Source organism: Emydura macquarii, unplaced genomic scaffold (genome assembly GCF_026122565.2).
Source record: "Emydura macquarii macquarii isolate MOO-44397 ecotype Brisbane River unplaced genomic scaffold, CSIRO-AGI_Emac_v2 contig_1230, whole genome shotgun sequence".
Lineage (NCBI taxonomy): Eukaryota > Metazoa > Chordata > Testudines > Chelidae > Emydura > Emydura macquarii.
In genome coordinates this window covers 18102299-18115382 of record NW_027131367.1, presented here as the reverse complement: position 1 = coordinate 18115382, position 13084 = coordinate 18102299, and positions in this window count along the sequence as shown.

Below are 13084 nucleotides of genomic sequence, written 5' to 3'. Positions count from 1 at the left end.
TAGTTAAGCACTGGAATAAGTTGCCTAGGAAGGCTGTGGAAGCTCCATCACTGGAGATTTTTAAGAGCAACTTAGACAAACACCTGTCAGGGATGGTCTAGATAATGCTTGGCCCTGCCATAAGTGCAGGTGACTGGCCTAGATGACCATTTGAGGTGCCCTCCAGTCCTATGATTCTATAAGAATCTCCATTTTAAAAAGCAAATTGCTAGCCCTCGTGGTTGTGGAGAAATTCTTGAACGCTTGCCTCCCGATACCCAAAAGACTCAAAAACCAGCAGGTTAAACAGAGCCCAAAATGTATTCTTTTTAACACGCGTGATTTTTGAACACTTGGGCTTGGTAATACTGGACATCACAGCACTTTAAATGCAGCTTGTTATGACAGTGATCGTGTTAGTATTCCCTAGCCACAACCTGTCAACTGCTTCCCCTGAATGTTTGTGGGCCCTAACTCATGGGTTTTGTTGAAAGAAAGAAGCAAATTATTTCAGAATTATAGTGTGTATCATAGGTCTGCCACATGTCGACTTCCTACGGGGCTCTCCCCTGACATAAAGAGGACGCGCAAAGGAAACAAAAATTGAGCCACTGCCTTTTTCATTTTTGCATCATTCTGCATGAACATTTTTTATTCTACTTTTTTTTAACATTAGTTGCAATATTTGCCCTTGTCTACAGGTGTGACATTGACGTGAGAGGAGCATAAGGCCCGATATTTAAAAGTCCTTTGACAGACAGAGTAGGCCAGAACCTGCGCTGGTGAAAATCAGCGTAGCACCATTAAATTCGGGGCGTTATGCTGATTTACACCAGTTGGGGAGCTGGCTCAGTTGCTGGTATTGGCTCCAGATAATTTCTTTTGTTCTCGCACTAAGGCCTAGGGTTTGGGGAATGCAAGCAACAGCTAAAGGAAATGACTGAACGGTATTGGCTGGGAAATATTATCTCCCTCATTCAGGGCTTATGGAATAGAATCAACAGACTTTCTATACTGCTCATTGCTATCCACCCTCTCTCGTGGGGGTGCATAATTGAAGGCAATGGGGGAAAAAAGAGTCTCATAGGCTGGATGTGCACAATACGTCACTACTCTAATTACCAAGCTCTCTGCACACTTACAGCTGGCGTCTGTGTTTTCTCCTAATAGAGAGGGTTTAATGAGGTATTAGTTGCATTACTATAGCACCTAGGAGTCTTAGGGATGGCCCAGGACCTCATTGTGCTAGGTACTGTACAAACACAGAGTGAAAAGACAGTCACATTTAATATGAAATAGCACAAGTCATAGTATAGAAACTACTGCACTGGCCATGCGTCTTTATTGTTTGGGTGTAGTCCTACCACCTTGGCAGTTAGATTTCTTTTTAGTCAAGCCTTATTTAGCACTAACACGGGAGATCTCTTCTCCTCAGAGCATGATGTTGGTGCCACTGTGTTATGGGAGGCACCAAGTTTGGGAAGGGACTTAACGCCAACACCCGAATCATGTGTGAGGCTTTAGAGATCCTACAGCATTTTTGCAGGAGCAGACCTGGCACTCCTTTGTCTCCTGCCAGGTTGTAATTTAGCTAATTACATTTGTACGCTCAGAAGTTCTGGAAGAAGGCTATAAAAGTTGTCAACCCCGAATAGGAAAGTGGCAAGAAAAATGACATCTGCCCTCCATAAACTCCACTGCAATTTTAACTGCGTAAGGCATCCTTCTTCACTTCCTGCCCAGAACTATTATGTGGCGTTGCTCTGCAATGTGAAACAGCTGCCATCGCCCTCCCCAGAGGTGGCTGCATTTCTGAGGCGGATGAAGTGATTCGTATCCATAGTTTGTAAATTGCTTTGGGATCCTTTGGCAAGAAAGGTACTCTATAAATGTCAGACGTAATTATTATTGCGATGTTTGTTTCCCTGAGAGGACCTAGCTAGTCCCCTCGTCATTCTCAAGCCCATTATCACAGACGTCATCCTCCAGGCTAAGGCGCACAGGACTGACTGCTGCATATTTGGAATGTATAAAAACACCAATGATGTAGTCTGGGAACACGGAGCAATATTTTTAAAAGTGGGTTACTCAACCAGTGCCAACAGTGGACGGCTCTCATCCCCCATTTGTTTATGTAGCCCTCCCTCAGGCAAAGACTGACAGACACTGACTCTGGGAGTCCCGTGGGGAACAGATTCCAGAGTTGAGGGTACTCTGCCTTCAGCTTTCTGAGGCTGAAATCCAACACCCCAGCTAATACCAGCTGCCCTCTCCAATAGCCAGCACTGAAACCACATGGGGCTTTGCAGATCAGACTTGGTGCCTTTAATTTTACCTGGAAGCAAAAGAAAAGGAGCCACTGACGGCTGGGAGAGGTAATGTAATATGTATGATGATGAGCTTGTTAGCTGGATGGGAAACAGTGCCCTGGATGTCGCAAGTTATAAGAACACAATGAGGCAACTCCACCAGAAAGGCACAAGTGCAAGCACTTTAGGTAAGCAGTAAGCAATGGATTGCACCCCTCTCATCCCTTGATGGAGGGAGCATTAGCTATTAAACTGAACCAATGTCTCATTTGAGCTACAAGGCTGGAAGAAGCATGTGACTAGCTGGCCACAGTAGATGTTTCACTCGTCAGCATCCTAACCCCCCCTTAGCCATCACATTCTCAGTACTTGTTGACATTGAAAGAGGCTAATGAGAACACTGGATTTATACTGCTATTTTTAATTGTATTTATTTGCTCTCTAGAGGGTAACGCTTCCAAAGAGTTTATGATGCCCAGCAACATTGCTCAGTGGGATTGGGCCTCCTTTCAGATCACATTTTTTGGCCAGCTCTAATAAAGGATACGTCTACAGTGCAAGCCGTGGGGTGATTGCAACTTGGGTAGACGTACCTGCACTAGCATGGTGAAAAATAGCGGCATATGTGCAGTGGCGTGGGCAGTATAAGCACCTCTGGGTACCTACTCGCAGTGCTAGTCTGTACCGAACGCCACAGCACCGCATGTACACTGGTATTTTTAGCCATGCTAATGCGAGTACCGGCGGCCCAGGTATTGCTACCCAAGCTGCACTCATACCTCAGCTTGCAAATGTAGATACACCCAAAAAGACACAGTCAGCTCTTGTGCTGAGCTACTGCACTGCTCCGCTCCTCTAAGGGCTGAAATGGCCTTAGCCATCATTTGTCAGTAAAGCCGAACCTTTCCTCTTCAGCCTCCGCTGCTGATCGGCAAAGAGCACTCACTCAAACATTCATCTCCCTCACCAGCCCCCCCTCTAGTTACCAAAACAGATGCCTAGGAACTGGCACTAGTGGAAAACATGTCCCTTCATTTCCACTGCTCCTTAGAGTTCATTAGGACAGATCCAGAAGCGCCCCCTCATGGAAAAAACATCTGTCTTTACATTTCTTCAGTGACTGTGCAATTGGTCTTTTACCTCGCACTTAATTTTTTTCAAATGTATGGAGACCAATCTGTTTTAAGCACTGACGTTAGCCTTGTTTTCTGTTTGCAACTCGCTTCTGAACTAACCTTAACGCCTCCCAATGCACACACCATCTGTTGCTCAATGCCAAGCTGTTTGGACGGCCAGGTTGCAATCCATTTGTTGTTTGTGTACTGTTCATTCCAACGGCGTGTTATATTGCTAGTGATTGGTCAACTAAGTCACATGGTATTGCTTCTGGTCCCCAAAATCGTTTAAGCAGAAGTAAAGTAAGTAGCGAATAATGTATTCTCCAGGGTGAACTTTTGGACTAATAATGTTTATGCTAGAATTCATCGGGCTTTAGGAATTCACTCACATGCTCAGCGGTCACTCATATTTTTGCAATTAACAAAGTAGTCACAGAACGTTTATTCATGAGAATATATGTGGAGCTGGATTTTTTTTTTTAACATTTGAGCAGCTCTGTTACTGGCCAATTCCCAACGATTCATGATCCAGTGCTAGCGAGAGTAGTTAAAATTAAGACTCGTAGACTGAGCACTGCTAAGACGCAGCCAGGCCAGGCCATGCTTTGTGTCGACACAGGCTGGAAAACACTTGCCTGAAATCACTGATTATTGAAATCCAAGCTCCATTTGTCTAGTGGCAAAAGCTTATTACTATTTATTTGTAGTACGGTAGCACCTACGAGCCACAGCCCAGATCGAAACCCCATCAGACACATCGCAAGAGACAGGACCCTAAAGCTCAGATCCTAAATTGACAAAGAAGGCAGTAAGTAATAGCCCCCATCTGCTAAATGGGAAATTGAAGAGTGGGGGTTTTAGAAACTCAGCAGGTTAGGCCTGGTCTACACTACGGAGTTAGGGGAAGGCAAGGCAGCTTACATCACTCTAACTGCGGACGTGTCTACACTAAAACTGCTGATGGAACTCCCCTGCTACACCGACTTAATAACTTCCCCTCCACGAGAGGCGCAGCGTCAATGTCAATGGAGTTGGGTCGACGCCGTGTTAGTGTAGACACTGCATTGCTTTCATGAACTGTTACTGGCTTTCAGAAGCCGTCCCACAACGCCCCACACGGGCAGTTCAATCCGTGCAAGCGCTCCTGGTCCACGGCGCTGACAGAAGGAGCCAAGTGTAGACACGCACAAGCGATGTAATTACCGTGGCGGCTGTACGCCAACGTAAGTTAGGTTGACTTAATTTTGTAGGGTAGACATGCCGCTAGGCCGCCTGGATCACATACTGTTGTCTTCCACCTCACATCGAGTGCACACTGAGCACCAGTTTTGCTCCACAGAAGGGACCCTGCCCATTGGACGCCCTGCTCACCCCCGTTGGCCTAGCTATTGAGCACACTCAAGGACCAGCCCTGAGTGAGAATCCCCTACATACGCCGCTGGGAAATGATGCAAACAAGCCACCCAGCCCCTAGGCTGTGGTGCCCTTTTATTATGATTATTCGTTCCTGCCTGGACTCAGACTGCTGTATAATGGGGACACCCAGGCGAGCGAGCGGGTGCACAGCTGCCCAGTGCAATGGCGAGGGCTGATGCCTGGCCTTTGACAGGCTGTCCAGCTGAGGAACCTGTCAAGGCCTGCAGCTGGTAAAACAAATTAATAGACAGGCTCTGGGACATAACTGATTATCAGCAAGGAAGCCTAAATTTCCCTCCCTTGCATCCTTCACTGGCTCTCATGAATATTCCAGTCCCACGCTCTTTTATCTGTACGCTTCAGCTTTCACCTGTCAGACACAGAGACGCAGCCACTGGAGGGGAGTGAGACAGGGTCTAAACCAGCAGTTCCCAAACATTTTCCCTCCATGACCCCATTTTCAGATGCGTTGTTTCCCACTACCCCAGGCAGCATGGAAGTTGCAGGTTTAAAATGGTGTCCTCCCTGCAGTGTGACCTCACACGCACTGTACATGCCAGGTCACGTCGCAAGTCGGCTGCCATTTTGCTTTACAAAATGGCGCCCGCTGGGCTGCAGAATCTCACCCACCTACGGTGCGTGCAAGGTCATGCTGCATGGAGGGTGCCGTTTTGTGGCGCAAATAGTATCCTCTGGGCGACGGGCCCTCGTGCATACGGCGCGTGTGACATCACGCGGGGTGGAGGAGGCCATTTTGTAAAAGGGCGGCCCGCTGCACGCCCAGGATCGCCGTGACCCCATCTGCTGGTGAAGCGACGCCACTTGAGGTCACGACCCACAGGCTGGGAACTGCTGGTCTAAGCTGAGCTGAAGCCCATTGAACTTAATGAAAAGTTTCCCATTGGTGTCCCTTGGTATCGAATCAGGCCCTTTGCTGCCCATCGCGCGGGGCTAGGGAAGCATCCCATGTTCATCTCAACTGTTCCTCTGGACTCTGCTCCATCCTGAGCTACAGGCTGGTTGGGGCTCACCCACGGCAGGAGTGAGCTGCGGTGAGCCCCTCCCCGCTCCCGAAGCTGGGCTCCAGCATGTTGGCTGAGGGAAAAAAGCAACATTTCTTTCTGCACTGGCCACAAGACACCCAGACTAAAAGAATGACCAAACAGGTCAAAGGGAATAGACTAGGCGGGATGGGACCAGGCAAAGGAGGGCCGACCCATCATCTCTCTCCTGCTGGCTGCAGCATTGCAGGAGTCCTTGATGTCCCCGGTCCCTGGCTGAGATTTATTTTGCACCACTCCACACCCTGCTCTCCCATGTCCCCAGATGCTCCCCTCTCTGTCTCAGTCTGCAGGCTTAGAGGACCCCTCCTACTTTCCCATCTCCCTGGTAGTCTGCTCCCGCACGGTATTACCAGAGCTCCCCCTTCCCCGCCTATACTTGCAGACCTGCCCTCAGCCCTGGAATTAGACCCTATGGCGGGTCCAGGGCTCCAGGAGCCTGCAGACCCTGCTGGCTGATAACAGGCGTGGGCATGTTGTTCTACCTGAAATGTAGCAATGTTCCTTCTTTATCAAAAAAAAAAAAATGCTGAGCATCATGATCCAAGAATCTCCCATCTACCTTTTTAATCTCCCTTCCAATTTGTTATCATAAAACCCATCTGTTTCCTTTGGCGGCCCCCCAGTGGAAAATTCATTTCACAAGCACAGTCGCAGCCCCTGTTCCTTCCAGCAGCAGAGCTCTGGGCTCCAGCAAGAAATAAGACAGGACACGTTGAAGTTTATTTCTGGCGAAAATGAAAGTAACGACAGATTTGAAATGATATTTGATGAGCTTGGCACAATTCGTTTTTGAAATTGCCCCAGTGCAAAGAACTGCTGTGTGTGTGTGTGCTGTTCGTTGTGTGTGGCTTTGCTGGTTGGCTCAGTGACACACAATTCAGGTGGCTTTCCGACGCGTGTGTTTGTGTCATGTGGGCCGAGATATGGGTGGGTGGTTTGTGGCTTCGCATTGATGAGACGCCATAGGGCCTGAGGAGTTATTTCATTCCCTGTACTCTGAAGGATGCGTGCATCAGCATCAGACTTTGCGTCACCACCACCCATCTTGCTAATACAGATGCTTGCCACGTTATTAGCTGAGCACTTTAAAGCTGGTGCTAATAAATTTCCCTTAAAAAAATGACTAACTCAGCAGTGTATACTCATTGCTTTCCACCCAGAGACCTCCAACTGGTTAGCATGTATATACCCATTTTACAGTTGGGGAAATTGAGGCACAAAGCGATGATTTACCCACAACCAGTTAATAGAACAGTAGCAGAACCAGAACCCAGTTCCTCCACCCCCATCCAATGGCCTCTCCACTAGACCCCACTGCCTCTGTTCAGAAAGTGACCTCTTACTGTTGTGTCTGCAAACCAACCAGGTCCACCTTGCCTCCCCGTATCCTGGACTTTCCTGGACATGGTGACAACTGGCCTTCATCAACTGATAGTTCTTATTCTGACAGACACATTTACAGTACTCTGGTAGGATTTGTCCTTCATGCTGTGTAGATAAGCCAGCACTCAGGCTCTCTCAGTACAGAATGGTGAGGGGTGTCTTTTCCTGGTATTTAAACTAATAATATAATATCTTCCATGTATGGTGCAGGAGGCAGGTTTTCAGTGACCTTGAGCGCCCGTTTAGGCACCTAATTGAGGGTCTTTCAAAATGTTCTGCACCCAGCGCCTCCCACTGTGACATTCGTGTCTTCCTGCGAGATTCTGCCATTCTTGATAAGCAGCACACATCCAAGCACTGAAACTCAGCCATGGGCGGGGGTGGCATTGGCATGCACGTGATCAGTGGGGGCACAGAAAGCCACATGCAGGTGAGACAAGGAGGGAAATTCATCACAAGCCAGCAGGACAAACCTCTTCTTCATGCAGAACAGATGGGACCTTGATTCATAAGGCCTTCAGCTTAGAAGGTTGCAGAGCTGGGTCCGGCCTGCTGGGATTCAGCCCCGTGGAACTGCCCCTGTCACATGCCATAAAAACCCACAGAGGCCTGGGTTGCTTCTGCAAACCCCTCCCTGCCTTCAGGTGAAGACGGGAGTTGTCGCCCTGAAGTCAGTGGGTTTTAGGGACCCAGCAAACTCAGGCGGAGTCGCGCTTATGGGTTTAAATCTGAACGGCTGACCAGAGCTAAAGAAGAATGTGGATCGATATCTCTGTGCCTGAGGATGCAGAGGAAACTCCCCTTCCCAGGGCCCGGCCAAACTCCCAAGCTGCAATGCCACTGCGAGTGCATTTCCATGTCACGCCGGCCATAATGGGAAGTGACAGCCGCTGAAAGCCACTATTCATAGCCTCACGAAACGGCTCTTCCCCCTAGATGAGATTCAGTGTGGCATGAGTCTAAACACACAGCCCAAAGGGCCTGGAGAATGTATCCCCGTGTCCCCAGGGGCTGACACAGGCCACGGTTTGTTTTGCTAAGGGGGTTTCCTGATCGTGCATCAAAGCAGCTTGTGTTAAACAATAAGAGTCTTTGTGCTGCTCCTGTTGTCTGTAGTGAGTGGCCCACCCCTGGCCCACCCCTGCCTGTTTTATTTTAGTTTGCATTACATTGCAGGTCGGATACTGCCAGTTGGTTACCCAGGCCCACCACTCTCCTTCTACACTCCGGTGGGTTCGTGGGGAGTTCACGGTAACTCACTCAGCAGGCAGACTCTTTACTCCTAGGCCATTTGTCTTCAGCTGGTGCCATTAGCTCAGACATGAAGCCTGCCGAATATTTTGATCTGGAGCTCCGGAGGGCTTCACTCGCCTCCCAAGCACCTCACCTATACCCAGAAGCTCCAGGACACCTTCTGGTTTCTTGCTTCTTGGCTTTCCCAGCTTAAAAAGCCTTTTTCCTTCTGGCCGGGAGAATATACTGAAGGTCAAGAGATTCATTTGCAGCTGATTACTTCAGTCAAAAGTGGGAATCCGGGGGAAGGGAGCTGGTTTGTTTGCTTCTTAAACTGTCCACATGATGCCTCACAGACAAGCCAACTGATACACAGCAATCTGGATTGTTTACTAAATGGGGCTCCAGCAAACAACATGCATTTCAATGTGGCAACATGTTAGGTCATACGTCTAGGAACGAAGAATGCAGGCCATACTTAGAGGATGAGGGACTCTACCCTGCGAAGCAGTGACTGAAAAAGACTCGAGGTTCATGGTGGGCAATCAGCCAAACATGGGTTCCCCAAGCGACCCTGTGGTCAACCAGGCTAAATAGATTCTTGGATGTATAAACCGGAATAGGGAGGTTATATTACTTCCCTCTGTTTTTGGCACTGGTGTGACCACTACCGTGCTACTGTGTCCGGTTCGGGTGTCCACACTTCTTGAAGGATGTTAATAAATTGGAGAGGGTGCAGAGAAGAGCTATAAGAATGATTAAAGGAGCAGAACGCATGCCTCATAGTGACGGACTCAAAGAGCTCAATCAATTAGCTTATCAGAGAGAAGGTTAAGGGGCAACTTGGTCAGAGTCTATAAGTACCCATCTGGGCAAGAGAGATTTAATGATAGGAGGCTCTTCAATCTAGCAGACAAAGGTACAACAAGTTCCAATGGCTAGCAGTTGAAACTAGACAAATTCAGACTAGAAATAAAATGCAAAATTTCAGCAATGAGGGTAATTAACCATGGGAACAACCTGCCTCAGGTTGTGGTGGATTCTCCATCACTGGACACTTTTAAATCAAGCTTGGATGTTTTTCTAAAAGATCCCCTCTAGTTCAACCACAGCTATCAGACTTGGAGCAAGAATTAATTCAGAGAAGTCCTGTGGCCTGTGTTATGCAGAAGATCAGACTGGATGACCACAATGGTCCCTTCTACCTTAACGGGGAAACAAAGGGATCGTAGAGCTTTTTCATACCCCACCTACCAACCAGCATGATTGCCATTCACCTTCAGCTAAGAACAAGGCAAGTCCAACAGGTCCAGCAGACAGTATCATCCAGCCACTGGTGGAGGGCAGATACAGAATTGGAGGCTCCCTGGGCAAAAACCATATAATCACTATATTGTATACAATGTTGTTTCATTGGTTCCATGTCTTTCTGTATCGACCTCTTGTCTTATACGTAGATCGTGAGCTTGTTGGGCAGGGACTGTCTGTCCTGGATTTGTACAGCCCCTAGCACAATGGGGTTCTGGTCCATGACTGGGACTCATAGGCACTACCACAATTCAAAGAATGGACGCCGATTGCAGTAAGTGGTGCAGAAGCTACGTGGCCCCTGACTGTTCCAGGTGCATGTGGCAGGATGGGCAGTGAAGCCCGTATTATAATTGGTGGGCGCATAGGCAGTGAGGACTACGGGTGCTGTCCCTGCTAACGTCTCACCGGAGCTTTTCCTGCTCAGTGCAGGCTTTTGAAAATATTAACAGCCACAACCAGAGACGCAAAATGGCCATTTATGGGTAATAAAACCAGACAGATGCCTGGTGTACACAAAAAGTCAGTGCCTCTGAGACAAGCAGCTTTAAATAAATAATCAGGTCTTAAAGCTGAATGCACAATTGCTATTTGCATCATAAATAAATGAGGAGCCTTTCATTTATCCATTCTGCTTGTAGCACAGAAAACGCATACGGACTCCTCAGAGCACATACACCAAGAATTGCCATTACTTCATTGGCTCCACTCGGCTCTCACCAGCTGTTTGCCTCTGTGCTTCTGTAGCTAAACACAACTTGCTAATGAGGATAATGAAACAACAAACAAACAAACCATCTTCCGCATCTTTAAACCCTCAGGTCCCAATTTTACAGTCCTCTCTTCTAACTGTATACAAGGGGTGGAAATGTAGCTGTCATCGTGTGAGACTCTGGCTTTAAAAGATCTGCCAGTGTGTTTTGTGTTGGGAAGTGGGTGTTTAGTTGATTTCCGCTTTGAAAATCGTCTGTGTTTGTACTATCAACACCCCACATTACAGTATATCAAAACACAATATAACACAGCTTCAGTTGTGTTGCTAGCCAGACAGTCTCTCTCTGCATATCAACAGAAGCAGCCTCCCTGGGTATAAATATATTTTTCTTGCCGTTAATGAGATGAAGGCGCTTGTCTCACTGGCGAGTTGTTATGTGGTGACAGCGTCCCTCAGAGAGCATCACTCTTGCCTATAGGCCCGAAGGCTAATTGGATTAAATACGCTGTCAAGATTTGAAGTCACAGGGCCAAATCCTCAGCTGGCTGAACTAGGCGGAGGTCTGTGGGCCGCAATGTAGCAACATCAATTTACCCTGGCTGAAGATCTGGCCTTCGGGATCTGAGGAAGGGCGAGGGAGATGATTTCTTGCCACCCCGCAACCATCACTTGATTCAGGTTCCCACAACCCCTCCAGAAAATCAGGGAACCCACAGCCACGGGCTTTGCAAGTTGCAGATGCTGCCCTCACGTGATTCTGGTTGGGCCTGTGATTTTAGGATAAACACCCTGGCAGATTATCTGGCCTAGTGATGAGGTAGTATTTTGATATCTAACTTTCCACTGGAAAGAGCTAGAAATGGACGCCATTTTTTTCTTAATAACAAAAAGCTGAGATTAGCCTTAACATTTCAAAGGGTTGAAGAGCCTGGGGTGGGGAGAGGACGGGAGGGCAGAGCAAAGCCCGGAGTGTCACAGGCCCCGGAAGTCCAATGATGGGCAGAACTTCAGCTTACAGTCACTGAGGATGCGGCCTGCCATCTGGTCCATGCTGCGGCTCTGTACTCGGTGGCTGCTACGCTGTCAGATGTTTACAAAACGCTGGTGAGAGGGGGCATCTCTCTTTTAAAAAGCAAAGTGGGATCTTCTGTACACTGCCTTGCAGTACAGTGAGGAGGAACATGGGGTCTTTATCTCATTTTAGGAGCCTTAGAGACCCACGTGTGGAAACCAGAACCGTGAAGGTTCAGTGAGGAACGCTGTGAGCTCAATTTCATCTTCAGCTTGTTTGTCAGAATGAAGCACTCCATTCCACTGGGAACACCCACAGTACCTGGCAGTGACTTGTCAGGCCAGGCCATGGCACGCAGATGCAGGGCTCAAGCATAATTTTTTCGGGCTCAGTACAAACTTGTAACACAGGCCCCCTCCCACACATAATGGGGGTTGCAGCCTGGGCCGGGCTCCCCAGGGCCTCCAGGCCCCAGTAAAGTGTACCCTTCCCCCCTCCCGCACCACGTGGGGGCCCTGCACAGATGTGTTCATTCTTGGAAACAAGTGTGAAGATTCATAAATGGAGCCCTTTGTATTATAGCTACAGACTGACACATGGTGGTCTGGAGCATGATACTACTGGGGACATTGTGCTTTCCAAGAGTTTCTGCAAACCTGGCTACTTGTGAGTCAACCCAGCCGCTGGACCAGATGGGGAAGCAACTTTTTGCCAGCTTGCTCCTTCCCACAGCTTAGGGACCTGCAACTTAAGCCTTGTTCTGGAAACTCGCTACCTGTAGCAGTGCAGTAAGGCAGCAGGGGAGCCTGAGGGAGGGTATGCCCCATAACTAAGGGCAAGTGCCAGGGTTCCTAAAGCAGAGAAAAATGAAAGAGCTGTATGAGGAAATTCATCCTCTGCAGTGAACCTGCATCAACAGCATGTAGCGAGGGAGCAGATGTTGGCAGTCCTGTTAACAGAACAGGGGAGAATTTAGTTTTCATGAGGCCTCTCTTAGGCATTTTAGAATATGAGTTAGTTACTGGCAGGGAACTGAGGCATAATTTAAACTCATCTCCTTGGGAGGGACCCTATTAGGTCCCCTCAGACACAATTTGTTATCAAATGGTCTCTTAGAGTATCCAAGAATGGGGCGGATTTTATTTGTGGTTATTGGATGGTAGTTGTTTCATTTCTGGACCCAAACTTGGCACTGGAGATTGTGACACAAGTTCTTCCTCACATTTAACCCAAGAGGCCAGATTCACCACTGAAGTCAAGGGAGCTGAATCGGCTTATGCCAACCATGCATCTGGCTTGAAATGAAATTGCCATAATGATGGGTCCAGCCAGACCAAAATCCCAGACTCAAACTCCCTGAACTTTATGGTGGGAACAGAAGTGGGACCCACATTCTGATCTGGGTTAAAATGATCTGGCTCTGGTGCCATCTCATATGTAAACATGCTTGTGTATCTCACTGAAAGTGCAATCACCTCTGGACAAAGGGCCAGCCCGCCTTAGTGGGATTGTGATATATAGGCCTTGTCGTCTATAGGTCTGGAGCT